At 42.7% G+C, this 18,399-nt stretch overlaps 1 protein-coding gene across 3 annotated transcripts in view; it reads right to left on the bottom strand.

The window, feature by feature from the left end:
• Nucleotides 1-18,399, bottom strand: part of CDHR2 (cadherin related family member 2) — a 497,387-nt gene that overhangs the window by 433,390 nt on the left and 45,598 nt on the right. The window contains exon 1 of one of the 3 annotated variants that reach the window (XM_069244565.1): nucleotides 14,087-14,190. The exons of the other annotated variants lie outside the window; for them this stretch is intronic. The gene's annotated coding sequence lies outside the window, so the exon portion shown is untranslated. Of the gene's footprint in view, nucleotides 1-14,086; nucleotides 14,191-18,399 lie in introns of those variants that run through there. 3 annotated transcript variants of the gene reach the window in all.

Below are 18,399 nucleotides of genomic sequence, written 5' to 3' on the forward strand. Positions count from 1 at the left end.
TCTAGTTTGGTTTTCTAATCTTGATGAAAGAGTTGAAAGAGAGTTAAAGACCTGTCATCTATGCAACTGCCTGTCATCAAAAATCACTCAGCACACTTTAAACATGTCAAAGTTGCCAGAGCAAGCATGGGAAAGAATTGCTGTTGGCTTTTTCAGTCTGCTTGACAATGGACATCACCTGATGGTGATTCTGGATGAATACTCCTGTTTTCCAATAATAGAAGACCGCTCATCTATCACTCAGGACAACAGAGTCATCAAGAGTTTAGACAGTATCTTTGCAACAAGGGGTATTCCTGCAATTTAAAAATATGACAATGGCCCACCTTCCAATAGTTGAGAATTCAGAGACTTTCTCAATCTGCTTAACGTGAAGCATCAGAGGAACACACCTACGTGGCCACAGGCTAATGGCCATGTAGAACATTTCATGAGTTCATCAAAGAGAGCTGTTCAGTGTGCTGCATTGGAAATGCTCAACTTCAAGACTGTCTTGAATTCTACCCTACAAACTTACTGTTTGACTCTTCAGTTGACCAAAGGTGAAAGCCCTGCAACACTGATGTTCAGGAGAGCAACGATGACTGAGTTACCTCAATGGACCAATCCAAGGTCAAGAACTGTAGAAGAAACCTGTATGAAGGACTTGGATCGTTGAAAGAAAATGAAGGCCTGTGGAGACAACAGACAACATTGTCTTCACAATTGGAGATCAAATGCTTGTTTGTCAGTCAAGAAAACATAATTCTGATGCTCCATTTGAAGCTGATCCATTTCATGCTGTAATCAGCAAAGAACACATGTGGACTGCCCAACGTCCTGGGAAATCCACTAAACAAGATTCCTCACATTTCAGAAATGTCACTCATCAGATACTAATGTCAACATAGAGACTGGTTCAGAAAGGACAATTAGAAAATCCCAGACTGCTGTTGTTCCTGCATCGCCAACAAAGTCCATGGACACTCCTGTTGCTGATTCCCAGTTTCCGAAAACACGATCAGAATTTGTAATCAGATCACCAAAAAGGCTCATCGAAGAGCTATTATTGTGCATATGTTTGTAAAAAATTGAAATTTGTATTCAACGTGGGAGTATGAATGATGGAACTCTTTTGGCTCCTGAAGGACTCCATAGAACCATGATGTAAGTGTTAGAACGTGCTGAAGTCAAAGCAGGTTTTGAATGTTGAATTTGTGGTTACACAGAGAGGAATAAAGACCTGTAATACATAGCTCTTTGTGTGGTCACTGGTGAGTACCCAGGCTGGGGAAGACACTAAAGCGACCTTCTTAGATATGGACACTTGGAGCCCACTACCAAACGCATGTAGTCATCTTTCTCTATTACCAAATGTGTGCTGTGTGCTGGAAGGCACGCCTGACTGTCCCTCAGAAGCCAATCAGGCTATCTGTAGTAAATGACTGTGATGCTATTAATTGTGTTTGACCAATGACTTTGTGTTTCACCACTGCGCATATTAGTTGCTCAATGTTCACCAGTAGCACATTACATGTTGTATTCGGTTTAGCTGCCTATTGGCTGTAACGTGGCATTAGACATTGCATTTGGTATTCAGTTTAGCTGCCTATTGGCTTTAACATGGCATTAGCCATTACATTCTGTATTCATTTTAGCTGCCTATTGGCTTTAACATGGCATTAGACATTACATTTGGTATTTAGGTTAGCTGCCTATTGTCCTTAACGTGGAGTTAGACATTACATTTGGTATTTAGGTTAGCTTCCTATTGGCTTTAACGTGGAGTTAGATATTGCAGTTGAGACATTGCAGATGAGCTGTGTTTTTCCAAGCTGTGTTTTTCCACATGATAAACCAAGCTGTGTTTTTCACACCAAAGTCTAGCTGATAAGAGAGCATACATTTGGTGTTTTCCTTTCTGCTCAGCCTTGGGAAGAGGAGGGGTCTAGGAGATCTGGCCAGTCTCCAAAGGCTTGCCTTCCTTTCCCGAGTCTGAGAGGAGGGGGCACGTTTTTGGAACGATGGCCCTGGGTAACAGCAAGAGGAGAAATATCTTGACTTCAGACAGGAACGGACGTCAGTTGCCTGTCCCCGTTTGGGTAGAAAATCTCTTTCTCGCAGTTGAACCGGAGTCATCAACTTGCAGGTCCCAGAAAGATGAAGCAGTGATTGGCCCTACTGTGATGCAATTTTGACTTTTATGCTTTGCTTTGAAGTTATGCTATGATATAATCACATGTATTGCTGTGTACATTGCAACTGAGAAGTACTTTGATATATTTTGCTTTCATTGCTGCGACTACATTTAAATGTGTGCTTCCAACCTACTAATTATATCTCTCAGGAACCTCGTGGTGAAGTAATAATAACAATAAATGTCTTCTTTAAACTAAGAAGTGCATTCCAGAGAGGTTTTGTAAGCTCGGTCATAAGATTAGAGAAGGAAAGCAGAACATTTTGTCGTTAGTCGGCAGTCTTGGGAGTCGGAGTTGGAGATTGGAAGTGCACTATTTAAAAGTGTAATTGCTTTTTTGTTGTTTAGAGAATGAAAGAAGCACGGCAGACCATGTTTGAAAATGCATGTGAAGTTAAACTGCCTTATGGTGCGAGAAACATGTTTTCTTATTTATCAGGACTGTGTGAGTCTTGGGATGAGTGTTTAGAAGCATATTTAGAAACTGTGCATTTTGAAAGAAATGATGTTCCTTTTGTTCTTGACAGAAGGGTTTGGATACTTTTGTCTGCTTACAGAAAAATGCAGGAGAAATGTAGGCACTTAGAACATGAAAATAAGAATTTACGTGAGCAAATTAGCCAGAACACATTATTGCAAGATAATGCTGAAATCTATAAAACTGCTGTTTTAGAAGAATTTGGCTTTTCCCATTCCAGTAATGAGGAGGTTAAAACAGCTGTGGGCCAGTCTGAGCCTCAGTGTGAGCAGAGCGTAGCGCAGAGCAGCCACAGTTTTTGTCAGTTGAAGTGCATTCCTTAACAGATAATACTGAGAACAGAGTTAGGAATTTGATTTACAGACCGCTTTTACAAAGTACGATGTTTAAAATTAATTCAGACAAGGCAGAAGTACTGTCGCAAAATGTGCAGTTACTGGGCATTCAGTGGAACCCAGAAAATAGACAGAAGTTGTCACAAGTAAAACAAAAGATTTTAGAGTTTCTTACTATTTGCACTAAGCAAAAGACACAGAGTTTCATGAGCTTGTTTGATTTTTGGAAACAGTATAGCCCTCATCTGGATGAAATCTTAACACTTTGGTACAAAGTAACTAGGAAAAAACATGAGCAGTTGCGCCCTTTTGATTTGGCAAATGAAATAATTCAGACTTTAGGTTTCTGCGCAGTGCAAGAGGGAAACACTGATTTACATGTAAATCAGGAACAGGGGAGGACAAGAGTGCCCCTGGAACTTTGGAGTAAGCTTTTGACTTTTATTGGGCTCTAGTGAATACTGAGCACTTGACATTAAATGATAATGTAATTCTGAAACCTGAAATATCAAGCATGCAGTGGGTGATGAGTTCACCTAACTCTCACAGTATAGGACAGGCAAAGGAGGCTAATATCATATACTGGATCTGGTACATGCAAGACAGGGCTAGAGTCACTGCAGCCCTACATGAACAGGTGTCACATGCCCCTTTTCGGGATGAGGAGAGGGTGCAGGGAGTGCCACAGGTAAAAGAGTCACCAATAAAATTGGGTGCACCATTTGAATTTGTGTCCCCTGAGGATAAAAAGCATGTTTGTCTGACAGTTGATTAAGATTTGTACAATGTGGCAGACTTTAAAAGAAGAGCTGCTTGAGATGTGTCATTTTTACACTGATTCTTGGTTCACCGCCAATGGTTTAGCCGTTTGGTTTTCCACATGGCTTGTACATAACTGGTTCAATTCCCTTGCAGATGTTAAAGAGAAAAATTCAGAGTCTGAAGTGTCCACCAAGAATTCTGACTTAGTGGGGATGGCTAAGTGGGTGCACCAGAAATGTGGACAGCTGGGAGAAAAAGCCACTTACAGGTGGGCAGAGATTAGAGAGATGCACATTCCCCTAGATTTGATAAAAACTGTGATTTTGCACTGTCCTATTTGTCAGCACGCACAACAGAGATCTGTCCCATAAACAGTCAAAGATCAGTTGGGGAAAGGAAAGTTACCAGGACAGATATGGCAAATTGATCAGGTTTTAGGGGGAGTGATTGCTGCAGATTACCAAGGAGAAATCAAAATTATGCTGATAACTAGAAAATAATCTGATTTATTCATACAGATTGCAGACAGAATTGCCCAACTTGTCAAAAGTGCAGTGAATGGAGGTTTGGTAAAGAAGGAGTCTCCCCCAGCCCTTCTGACAGTGCAAGGAAAGGGAAGCTGTGGTGCAGCAGATAAAAACCTCAGCGCTAAGGTGTGGGTTGAAGCCCCAAATGACCCCCCAGAACATGCAGAAATTATAACAAAGGGCCCCAAAAACGTCCTGCTGATTATAAAACAAGGAAAGGAAGAAGGAGGGCACATTTCAGATGACAAATGTTATGTGCAAGAAAAGTCATACTTTTTTCTTTTGCAGATCCTACCACGACTCGCCACTGACCATGAGTGTGCTGTGTGGTCTCCCTTCGGGTGTGGGGTCGGGGAAGGGACCGAAACCCCAACCTGAACCTGATTGATTAAAGTACAAACCCTATGGATCCATTTTGCGCAACTGGCGCCTTCAGTTCAAGTTCTACCTGGGACCAATCTGTGTTTTTTTGTGTGGAACTCTGACTTTCGCTTACATTCCAGCAAACCTTTCATGTGGACCGTGTACCTTTACATGAGTAGAACTCATGCTACATCCACTCGCTGTTTTAGAGACACTGTTCAATCAGTTATTATCCCAATCAGAGTACATAAGCTTCAGTATTTTCATTGTAGATGTATCTGATGTGAAAGGTTATGAGATCAATATGTTAATCCACTTCCATTGCTTTACAGTGATTGCTTTTATCATTCAAATCTGATTTGCTTAGAATGTTTTTTGTGTTGATGTTTTTTTTATTTTTTAATTAGAGGTATGTAAACAAAAATTCATTGGTCATAGGGTGGAGTGTGATGCTATTAATTGTGTTTGACCAATGACTTGTGTTTCACCACTGTGCATATTAGTTACTCAATGTTCACCAGTAGCACATTACATGTTGTATTCAGTTTAGCTGCCTATTGGCTTTACCGTGGCATTAGACATTACATTTGGTATTCAGTTTAGCTGCCTATTGGCTTTAACATGGCATTAGCCATTACATTCTGTATTCAGTTTAGCTGCCTATTGGCTTTAACATGGCATTAGACATTACATTTGGTATTTAGGTTAGCTGCATATTGGCTTTAATGTGGAGTTAGACATTACATTTGGTATTTAGGTTAGCTGCCTATTGGCTTTAATGTGGAGTTAGACATTGCAGTTGAGACATTGCAGATGAGCTGTGTTTTTCCAAGCTGTGTTTTTCCACATGATAGACCAAGCTGTGTTTTTCACACCAAAGTCTAGCTGATAAGAGAGCGTACATTTGGTGTTTTCCTTTCGGCTCAGCCTTGGGAATAGGAGGGGTCTAGGAGATCTGGACAGTCTCCTAAGGCTTGCCTTCCTTTCCCAAGTCTGAGAGGAGGGGGCACGTTTTTGGAACGATGGCCCTGGGCAACAGCGAGAGGAGAAATATCTTGTCTTCAGACAGGAACGGACGTCAGTTGCCTGTCCCCGTTTGGCTAGAAAATCTCTTTCTCGCAGTTGAACCGGAGTCATCAACTTGCAGGTCCCAGAAAGATGAAGCAGTGATAGACCCTTCTGTGATGCAATTTTGACTTTTATGCTTTGCTTTGAAGTTATGTAATAATATAATCACATGTATTTGCTGTGTACATTGCAACTGAGAAGTACTTTGATATATTTTGCTTTCATTGCTGCGACTACCTTTAAACGTGTGCTTCCATTCTACTAATTTCATCTCTCAGGAACCTCGTGGTGAAGTAATAATAACAATAAATGTCTTCTTTAAACTAAGAAGTGCATTCCAGAGAGGTTTTGTAAGCTCAGTCATAAGATAAGAGAAGGAAAGCAGAACAACGACCTCCTGAATATGCCCTTCCCAAAGAACCTTATCACACGGCTCTATAATACTAAGCAGGCAACAGTCCCAGTCACCAAGCCTAGAGTGTGAGGAGACTAGCAACGGGTTTTAGCCAAAGAAATACCTGACCAACAGTGGCATTACTGCTGTTCACAAATGAGGGCATAACCCCTGAAATATAGACTCTGCCTCATTCATTTAAAAATATTTGCATAGATTATATTTCATGCCCCTCCAATCGTATAACTTGGTCCCCACCAGCAATATGAAATTCACTAGATGTGGAGAGGGCGAGGTTGACTTTCTCTACTTGGCATGAATCTGCCTCCAAATTAGAGACTACTGGAAATATGTCTAGAGGACAATTAAAGCCATTACTGGCACTGTAATACCTGCCATCTCCTTGGTGGCTCTGCTAGGCTACGTGGCAGACATATCACCTGGGATGCATAGACTTGCTGCAATGTTGTTCTTGATGGTAAAACATCAGACAGCACGACACAGGGGAAGAGCAGCTGTACCCAAAGTGGATGACTGGATCACAGATGTGGCGTACTGCCGGGAACAATTGATGGAGCATTGACTGCTAGTGCCAGTCACTAGCAGGCCACAAGACATATGGATCCCATTTGACCTCTACTTGGCAGACCAATCAGCACAGAGGCACAACAATGGTGCACAGGCAGACAGCGTCCATGGTGGTGGATGTTGAAACTAGGGAGCGAAGGTGGGGGGGTGGCCGGGCTGGACTGGAGGGGATGTCTAAGATGTGGAACAGCGATCCAGCCGTGCTCTGGGAAACAGAGGAGAATTCGGTACACCGGGGAGAAAGAAACATGGGCTCCTAGCACAAAAGTTGCTAATAGCAAAGTTGCTGTAGCACATAATCTTGCATGTAACATGCACATAGTACTAACTTATATCTACCTGTTCAATTACTTTACTTCAACACAAATGAAAACAACAATTTTCCATGCATACAATTTTCAACTCATACTAACCTTCTCGAACAAGGCCCCCAACAAAGGAAACAAGTTTACCGCCTGCATAAACAAATTCACTAACTGGATGAAAGCCAACTGTCTCAAGCTCAACACCGACAAGACAGATGTGATCTTTGGCAAGAACACCTCAACATGGAACTCCAACTGCTGGCTGGATGAACTCAGACCGACACCCATAACCCATGCCAAGAACCATGAAATAATCATCACTAGCAAACTGAACATGACCGCACAAGTCAACACCATCACTGCACCCTGCTTCCACACCCTGAAGATGCTGAGGAAAATCTTCTAATGCTTCCCAAGCAACAATACAAAAACTGTCACTCACCCCCTAGTCACCAGCAAGTTGAGCAATGAGAACACCTCTACGCCAAGATCACCAAGAAACTCACTAAAAGACAATAAACCATCCAGATCTCAGCAGCCAGACTTGTCCTCAATCTTTCACACATAACTCACATCGTATCATACCTCTGGGAACTACAATGGCTACTGAGGCACAAACATGCTCAATTTGAACTCCTCACACACACATTCAAGACACTGCACAAATTAACCACCACCTTCCTGAACTGTTGCATCTCCTTCTACCAATCACACAATCACCTTCACTCCCCAGTACTCCTACTCGCACACATCCAGTGCATACACAGAACCAGATCTGGAGGAAAGGTGTTCTCCTACATAGCTCCTAAAGCATGGAATGACCTCCCACTCCACACCATAGCCTCCTCCTTTCCCCTTGATTCCTTGGCTTTTCAATTAATCAATCTACAACAAGCGAGGCTAGGCACACACACCTGCTCAGCGCCAGGATTCCATTGCGGGTGATAGTGCTCTTTACAAATACACACAACATAACATCTCCTAAGAACTCACAAGAATGATTGCAGGTTGACATGCCTTATTGTTTTCCATAAAATATAAAGCACCTAACTCCTGTTTTACCTTCAATGTCCTACTTATTTCACATTATGAACTTTCCAAGTAAGTTTTCAGTCATAATATGACTGAGAATCTATTTGGAAAGGTGTGGAGCACTGAAAGTAAAAGATACTTTGGTCTCACAGTACCGCAGGGGTGGCCAAATGGAATATAGCAAGGGCTTGGGGGAGGGCACCCTCAAGAAATTGAGGAATTAGAGTCGGACTTAGATTGCTGTCAGATGGCAGAGGAAGTGATTCATCAGGGTACAGGCTTACCCAAAAAATGGGAAAAAGTGGGGGGTGCCTGGCGAGAGTACAGGGGCTATGGATGGGGGATGTTTTTGAAGAGGGGGAATGGAAACCTAGAATGCTCCTGCATAATGGCTAGTCAGGACTGTTCTGATTATCATGATAGGCCGTAAAAGCCCCATAGCTGAATCAACTATTAACACTTCTCTGCAATTGTATTTCACCATTGCTATGTCACATGATGCAAATATGCAATCGTTTCCTATGTATGCTGTATGGTGATCACAGTTAAAAAAAATCTCAAAGTGTCCATCTCCTTAACCTGTTTTTTGCCAAAGAATTCATGAACTTGTACCTTTGCTACATGCTATCGGCTAATAAACACATAGGTCAAGCTGAAGATCACCATCAAGTCACCAAGTGACACAGGACGTGTTCAATGGACCCTAATGGAAGTAAGTAGATTGGGTAACCATTTACCTGCTCGACAGTAAAAGAAAGCAAAAGTAGCAGTACAAGGGTCTCTCAATATCACTGGGCTCTGGTGCCATCGCACTTGCTGCACGAATGCTAGTTATGTTTATGTGAGGCAGGGAGACAAAAGGGCTGTTAGACAGATGGGTACATATTGGGATACAGGTGGCTCAGAGACACTGAGAAAGGAGACAGCAGAGAAAGGGAAAGTGAGGAAGAGAGGCCCAAGTTGTAAGAATTATGAGAGAGGTAAATGAGCAAGGAGAAAAGCAGAAGGTGGTGGGAGAACATAGAAAAATAATGGTATTGGGCAAGAAAGGCAGAAAGAGAATGACACAATTAGAGAAAGGGCGAAAAGGGAGAGTGAAAGAAGGTAAGAGGTTAACATGAGCACAGAAAAATGATAGAACACAAGGATAGAACAAGAAGAGACAGAAGGACAAGAAAAAAGAAAAGAGGATTCTAGAGGTGGACACGGGACGGGGGATAAAACAATAAAGGGGTAAGAAGGACACAATGTGCAAGCAAAGAAAAAGTGGCTAATGCCAGAGAGAAAGGAAAATGATTAATGGAATGGGGGAGTAGTGCAGTAAGTGTTTGTAATACAAAATGAACATGGTATCTGGCACTATAATGCACTCAGTTGGCAGCAGTCAGTGGATCCCTGGTGCGCCATCAAAACTAGCCAGGGACGCCGCACACAGTCTGAGAACCACTGGCTGTAGTTTTATTGTGTCTGAACTGGAAATAGCTAAGTGGTCCCCAAACTGTGTACGGCACCCCTGGCTAGTTTTAATGGCGCACCAGGGAGCCGCGGCTCCCAGTTTGGGAACCACTGGGCTAAGCTCATCAAGCGAGGAGTGCCAGGCTCAGTTCTACTCCTTTCAAGCTAAGATGACCCTCTCAGCTTTAAATTCACCACTCTAAACTTCAAGGTGCCAGGTAGGCCACGCTGGGATGACCAGTGCACGTGGGTCCGGCCCAGCCCTCCTAAACATTGGGCTTAAATAGACAACAGGCTGATTAAATTTGGTGTGGCCCTCCCCGCCTATGCAAGGCGAGACTTCACATCAGTGATGACACAAGCAGCAACTATGTATTGGTAACATTGCCATTCCCAGATCTGGGAACAAGTGAGCCTGGGCTGCCATCAGCACACCAAAACTGGGTGGGTGAAAACTGCCAAATTGTTAACTAGCCTGTGATGCACGGCAGCCTGAAGGGCTGTCAAACAGGTCTCATATTAGCCCTTTGAAGCTCATGGGTAGTCTTGGTTGCTGGGAATGCTACCTCTTAGTGTGAGATTTCCAGCTTCAAGGAAGCATGAGTGCATGGTGACAGAGCGGCTCAAGGGGCCTACTTGCAGTTAAGATGTCTCCCATTGTTGGAGATGACCTGCTTTACTTCTACTTAAAAAACATTTAAGTGAATCTGTGTGTTGCTCATCTTCACAATGTCTCACACCTGTAGTGATAAAGTGGCCCCCAATGTGTGAAATGCAACAAATTGTAACATCACACGTAGGCACAATTGAATCAATAAAATGTTACACTCAATCCCAAACAGAAATATAGAACTGCAGGAGCTTCATAAGAATACAACAGTGTAGAGACACATCATGGCTGCTGAGACCAAGCATGAAACTGTGTCGTGATTATGGCAAGATTCAGTGCAATTAGTTTCGGGCTCAACTGTAAATGGACCACTATTCTACAATCTTAGATTCCTCCATCTGCATTCATTAAGTGATCATTGTTTCTACATTGACCCATCAACACAAGTGTGGTGCTGTTCAGCCACCACTAAGGGACTAGACAATGGTGGGAGGAAATAACTATGGAAGAGTGGAGAGTCTGCCTTATTACCAAGAATAGTCTTCACCGTCTGTGGAGTCAGGCCAGTGGGACAAGATGACAAATGGCTCTGCCCGGCCACCATAAGGAAAGGTCCCTTTAATGTAAGAAAGGGTTTTGTGTGGACTGGAGGGGCATCTGATTGACCATCAACAGATAGTCACTGTTATTACAGCCCTTTCTCCGCCTCTACCAGAGTGTTGTCCTTCAAAACGTGTAACTTACTGCTCGGTGCACTCTCAGATTACATTAGGCAGTTGAGCCTGGCAGCAATTGTCAAGCTTCAGACGTATTGTGACTGATCCTGCTTCACAACACAATGAGAGTGCTCTGCAAGGCCTGACTGCCTGGTATGGGGGCTCCTTTGACCTCATGGTGACAGATGGGCCATCTACCCACAATGATCTGCCACATGAACCGGAAAAGACAGCAGAGCATGGCACCAAGTCTTTGGCAGTGTTATCTGTAGTGCCTGAGTGTGCCAGATAAGCAGCTCCACTAACCAGTTGTCTACCACTTAGCCATCATTCCTGAGAAATAACCCAGTTTACTCCACTTAGAAATTATTAATTCTAGCAATTCCTGCAGCCTGGGCTGCTAACCTGTAACATAAAACACCTACAGAGTTGTCCTAGTTACTAAGACAACAGCAAAAGCACGAACCTTTCCCACTGAAAACATGAAACATAGTAGGCCAGCTGCACATAAACTCTGTTCACAAAAAAATGGTCGCAAATTGTGGACCAACCTTTGACTAATTGACCTATTTACTAATAGGTTGGCTTGCTAAATGTCCATTCGAAATGGGTTGCAATGTAAGCTTCCTCATTAATATTCATAAAGTAAGTCGCAAATTGTGACTCATCCGATTGGTAGCCATCTTAGGGTTACTGTCCTACTGGGGTCAGTAAACCACTATGTCTATGATCACTTTTTTAATGCAACCCACATTTCTTAACGTAAAGGAGGCAGCATTTAAAAAAATACATTGTTTTTAATAGTTTGAGAGTAGGCAGTGGTTCCAGGGACCATCTCAAAAGGGAAGATGTCCTCTTCACTTTTGCTAATAAAATACCAGCCCAAATGAGGTGTCAGTAACTGTTCAATGTTTTGCAACAGGAGTACAGCCACAAAACATGAGACATTGCACTGTGAACTGCAGTATGGATGCGGGGCCCAAACATGCCCCTTTCAAGCCGCAATTAGTCATGCATTTTTAAACCCATTTTATAATTCTATAACTTGTTACTGAATCATAAAATGGGTTTAGTACATACCAAAAAAGCCACTCTGTGGTTAAAACTGTGATTTTGTAAGTTGTAGCCCCATGGAGCCCCGTGTTCACCATAGAGAAACCCAGTCAAACATTAATTTTAAGAGGTGTCAAAATGTGCATTACTACACTCACTTGTCCACAGATCAAAACGCAACACTGTCCACCCTCGGGTGAGCAACTCCCACATCCACTTGTGGGCCTCAGATTTTATTAACCTTCTTATATGTGCTAAAAGTGACACACTTTCATCATGTTCACGGTTTTTAAACCAAGAACTCATATAAATAGAAAACACGTATGACCCGGAAAGCAACATGCTCCCTCAAATCATAACAAAGGTTGGGGAAGGGTAGAGGGCTATTTTCTGTAATTTACTTTGCTAACAAGGCACAAATGATTAATTGTACTTACAATTGAATGGCAAAGTGCCACACACAAGACAAATAAATGACACACTTAAAACACACTGAAAATGGACATGTGACACATTAGCAATTTCAAAGCATAGCTACTGTAAATGGAAATAATAGAAGTACCTACTGTAATCTTCTATAAGATTGTTGGCAGCACTGGTTACACAAACCCAAAGGAACAATTGGGGGGCAGCGTCACAGGAAGAGGGGCGCAGACTACTGTTAGGAGTCCTAACTCCTCTCATGCTGTCCAGTGAGTCTGCAAGTGAAGCGTGGTCCTTCCTGGTAGAGTCTTGGGCCTGTCGGGGGATCATGGATATGTTGCTAGGCAACACCTTGGCAATCCCTTATCTGATGGGACATATTCAAATAGTTGCAAGTTTCAATTGCGGCTTGTCTCCAACAAAGCAGACTTAAACTGATGTTTAAATCCAAAGTTGATTTTATTTTCAGAAGAAGATGTCTTGTTTCCGCTGTTTCTGGTGCTACCCTTGCATTCTGGGCTCTTGGGTCGCAAAGATAGTGCCATGGGTCGCAGGAGGCAGGCCAGGGGTCGCAAATGCGAACCCAAAATGACACCTATGCATGGCGGCAGCTGAGTCCTCCAGACAGAATGATGACTTAATCTGCCATCCCTCTGTTGCTGAAAAGTGCTCCGGCTACCAACGGGTTTAAGTCACATTGCATCGACTTAGCCGTTCATGTGCCAATAAGATGTGAACCAATGAGCAAAGTCAAAAACACACTTGTCAGTTACAACGCTTTGACTCGCCAAGCTTGTGAACATAAGTGCAGGAGGAATACGTACCTACCACATCTCTTTCACATGAAGATCTATGGCGAGTGAATGGAGTGATGTGATGGATAAGCAGGGACAGGTGAGGAGGGCAAAGGGTGGCGAGAGTAACACTATGCAGGCATTTAATAAAGGGGAGCGAGCCAGCAAATTAACACTGAGAGACGAATAAAGGCCTAGCTTGACTCTAAAAGCCATAAAGCAAGCCGAGCCACCGACATATTTAGAATGTAAATCCTGCAACAAACTACATATAACTATAGGAAAAAGACACCTCGGCATTAACGTAAGCGTTTTCACTTTAAAACATTAAACTGAACCCCTGCACCAAGTAACATTTTTTAGGAGTGATACCTTCTAAACATGAACTTAGAAACATCCATGCCATCCTCCCCGCCCTGACGATGATGCCATTGTTGATATAAGAGGCAAATCAGTTGCCATGTGTATTTTATAGCTGGCCTAGCTTCTTAAATATGACGCAATATTTAAGTCTTTCAAAAACGTTTGCAAGAGATGTTTTATACACCTTACATCCTGAACTGATGCATTTCAAAGTACTCTCAAAGTGATGCTAAAGAAAAAGGAGGCACGGTCAAATAAAGCAAATTGCCTAGAATCACACATTTTCCGAATGAAGTGAAGCCCGGATTCATCCCAGATGTCAAGGTTCTGCAATTCAACCACTAGGTGGGTATCTCTCCCTGTCGTTTAACACGTTTTGTCCTTAAATCTCAGATGAGCACACCAGTACAATGTGTTAAACAAATACATGTGATAAATAATAAATCAGCTTGAAACTTATTTCTGAAAATGTTGCCTAAGGTAAGAGGGGGCAGCAGAAACCGCATGAAGACTGCGCGGTTTTTGGTCCAAGTTCCTTTCATAAGGGCGTGGAGCTGAGGCAGTGGGTCGCCCCCCTCTAGTATTTAATACACATGGATGCCCTGTCCCTTCAGATGTCCACTTCCCCCCAAGCCTCGACGTACCTGGTCTCGTTTGTCCGCCTGGACAGCCGGTCTCGCGAGCTACCGTGCTTTGGGTTCAGGTAATCCCACAAGTCTTTCTCTCACAGACCTTTGTCACCTGCCCGCATATTATCACCTCAGGATACTCCTTCCACCCCCCAACCCCAGCAATCATTAACAGAGCAGCTTCCTTCGCCCCTGGCAACAAAGGCAGTGCCAATGTCCACTTATAAGGGCTGTACCATGCGAATAAAGTGCAAAGACTAACAGACTACAGCAATACTGAAGTCGATGTTCCGACACTGCCCCCTAGCGAGATGCTTATATTACACATGTAGAATGTAAGGTGCTGTTCATTGGTGTCACCTCTTGTGTGTACAAAGAATAAAAGAAACACCAAAGACCGGTTCTTAAATATAACCCAGAAGCACGGAATAAAAGAGGCAAACCTTTTATTCCATGATGTGTATACATTCAATCTCATCTACTGCCCAGTGCAGCATTGGGTGTTTCACACAAACTATTTTAATCTTGGAGTTAAAATGGGGCAGAGGTAATGAAACGGGGTAGTTGTGCTTCCATATATGACAAAAATCACTGCAAGTTGGTGAGATACATTTTCAATAGGTTGTGCTGAATGTGTATTCACTGTCTTAAAAAAAACGTGTTGGGGCAGATTTACAAGAAAGTGGTGCATCGTCCAGATGCGCCACTTTTCTTGCGTCACCCCTACCCCACCAAATGACACCATGGTTGTGCCATATTTACAATACAGTGCACCATGGTGGTCGTTAGCACAATAGCGTCAACATTTGCACCAGAACACCCCCTTTGCATGCATTATGCAGGGCGCACGCATAATGTGGCGTAGAGGGTTGCAAAGTGGCGCAATGCATGCATTGCATCACTTTGTAGATATGGCGCTGCGTTTTGGCAATCTAACGCTACATTAGCATCAGAAAAATGACGCTGTGGTATTAAATGGCGCAATGCCACCCTTACATTTGGGCCTAAGTTTAGAACTGAAGTCTAAGTTTATACCAAAAGTCTAACTTTACTAGTAGTAAAGTTAGACTTTTGTTCTAAACTTATACCAAAAGTTTAAACTTAGAACAAAAGTCTAAATTTACTAGTAGTAAAATTAGACTTTTGGTCTAAACTTAGACTTTTGGTCTACGTTTACCTTTGTGAATCAGGCCCACATCGTTTAATTGGCATGAACTGAGTTCTCGGTAACTGCTTTTAAAAAGATCCAGAATGTTTTTGGGTTGGATGCATATGGGATAAAGTACACATTGCCATACATTATGAGGGTATCTCAAGTCACAGAGAGGTTCCATGACGAACGAGGCCAAAGGTCAAGTTTCTCTATAAGGTCCTGCAACTCCGAGTTTGTCTCTCTACCTCTAACCTTCAGTCCTCTCTGCTCCCCTCTCAACGTAGTCCTTCGTATTTGCAGTGTATCTACCTCTGTTGCTTTGCTAGCATTTCTCTCTGTGGTCTGCCTTTTCAGACTTTTCCTAACCTTCGCCTTGACAGCCTGTGCCTGAGTATTATTTCTTTTTGCCTAATTGCCTAATGTATCTCCTCTACAACCCCTCTTTAGACTTTGTCTCTCTCGCCTAGATTTTCTCTCTAGAGTCTCTATTTGTCACTTCACTGATAATCTCTCTCTCAGCAGTGTGTCTCTCCCTGCCACTGTTCTGGTTCCTGTGTGTACTATGCCTCATTGTCCCACCCACAGGTCTTTCTTCTGCATAATCTCATCACTATCTCCTTTGTGACAACCACCCTCCTTCTCCGCTGTCTGTCTCTTCTCCCCTTGTCCCTCTATTCTGTCACCCTAGCTGTTCTTGTCAGTGCCAGTAATAGCCTCACAAGCACTAAACAGATTACTACTTGAGCAGCACAAAATGATCTGGTAGGATGGACGAGGAAGTTAAAGAAATAACATAAAATTATAGCGGCATCGCTTGTTAATCTGGCACAAACTCCCCACTTCCGATTGTAGTGATGTTGCATATTTTCTAACTCTGGCATTTCTTTTTAAAGAGCCGCTGTATAGTAATTTCTTCTATGAGGGAAACTAACTTCCTCTCCATTTTCCTGAAGGGCAATAGGAGGAATCCAATGTAGTGCTTCTTTAGGTCTGGCTTAGAGCTCGCTTGTGCGAGTTTGCCAGCTGTATGTTTTCCAAAGGATTCATAGTAAACTGCATCCATCATTGTAAATTACGCTATTTTGCTTGTACACATTTGCAAGCACATCTAAAAGTAGTCAACTTCAGGACCAGGGCCGACAAGTCAATCCCAGCCTCAGCTTACTATTCATGTTTTTTTAAAATTATTTTTGCTATGGGCGATTTTTATTTTTGCTTAAATGTATTGACAAACATATGCATGCCTCTTTTAGACATACAGATAATATAGGCTGAATTGTAATAAATTGGAACATAGTATAATTAGTTTGCATTGCACCACTTTGCAACCCCTTGCACCACATTATGTCTGCGTGAGGCATAATGTATGCACTGGGGCCTTCCAGCACAGGAAGGCCCGAAAAAATGGCACAGTGAAATTGACAACATTTCACTGTGCCATTTTTTCCATCATTTTTAATGCCTGCTCAGAGCAGGCGTTATAATGACGCCCCTGTGCTTTGCTGCACTAGCGTCAACACTTTTGACACTAGTGTAGCAAAGTGCCACAATAGCAGCAAAAAGTTTGGTGCTATTGTGCTAATGACAGCCACAGTGTGCGGTATTGTAAATATGGCGCAACCATGGTGTCGTTAGGTGCCGTTAATGGGGCGCAAGAAAAGTGGCACTTTATCTATGAAGGGCCACTTTCTTGTTAATATGCCCCTTAATGTCTGGAAGGCAGGTGACAATACTGTCTTGGCAGCACAAGCTAACTTTGTCTTTGGGTTCAAAATTAATTCAGATCGAGCCTTGTACAATGATATCTAAATGGGATGACTGTATTCATTGCTAAAATGCAATGCGCCTGAGAGAAAGTTTATGAGAGAGCTGTATGTAGATTTGGTAATGGAGGAAAGCAAAATTATTATTTTGTAAATATGTTTTTTTTTGTGTGCTAGCTGATTACATTGTGGATAAAGTAACATTATTATTTAAAAAAATAATTCTGGCGGTTAATGTTTGTTTGCAAGGTTTATGTCAAATCATTAGAATAATATACACGCGGTTCTACAAATTTATATGCGACACAAACAGTGCTCCTTACAAACTCCTTAATTAGTCCTCGAGTAACAATTCGGCATATTTGTTATCAGTTACACTTTAGAAGGAGCACCAAAGGGGGATGTATCTTTCAATGTTCTCCCACCCTCTAGTATGTGCGGTAATTTCCCCACCTCCTCATTCCAAGTTGTTTTGTACAAGATCACTGTAGGTTGTGTAACGGGTATTGCTGTGCTCATGCCAAACCTATTTTCAGAATGCCAGGAAAAGCAATGTCAGAGTATGGGAGCGTTTAACAAAGGAACAGGCAGGCTGTTGTGTTCAACATGGTAATGGAAACCTGCAGGGAGATCACCATCTTGTGTAACCTTTCTTACTGCGTTCCAAATGGACAGCCACCATTCTGGAACCATGTAAAGCAAACACGTGCATTGCACATATGAATGAAGGGCACAGACCCCAGTTGTGGGACTTTCTTTAGATCGTTATAGGGTAAGGGCCGGATGGCAGCTTCTCCAGATGGCAATCGCCTTTTTGGGTAATTGCTGCGCTTTATAACTGCTTTTGGAATAGAGAAGAATAGGGCAGATTAGAAGAGAATCGAAGAAGGGTGCAGGTCAAAGGACTGTACCCTGAAATACTACTCAGCTGTCCCACTGTCAGCGCCCTTCATAGCCTGGTAAGAGGGGACGAAAACCACCATGCTATGGTTGTGTGTACTGAGTGTACTACCGTCAGCTAGTCTCAGCAGTTGAACAGCTTTTATTGAATGTGGCTGCGCTTCCAGCGGACTCACACAGTGTAAAATCCCAATCAATGAAAACATAAAGCAATTTAGACCAAATGCCCATGGGATGGAGAAACAGCTTGACATAACCGTGTGGAGGTTGTCCCACTGTTTTGTCAAGCTGTTTCTCCATGCCATAGGCATTTTGCCTGAAGTGTCTTGCCGGAACCATCACACTATGATTTATGTGTGCCAAAGCATTGCCACTCAAAGATTTTGGCATCACTCTAAACCAGGGTGTCTGCCAGCCTAGTGTGTGGCCCAGTCTTGTGGGTCAAATTAAACTGGAAAATCTTTACAAAGGCCACGAGTAATAGCTATACAGGCCCATGAAATTGTCAAGAA

This window comes from Pleurodeles waltl, chromosome 7 (genome assembly GCF_031143425.1).
Source record: "Pleurodeles waltl isolate 20211129_DDA chromosome 7, aPleWal1.hap1.20221129, whole genome shotgun sequence".
Taxonomy (NCBI): Eukaryota; Metazoa; Chordata; class Amphibia; order Caudata; family Salamandridae; genus Pleurodeles; species Pleurodeles waltl.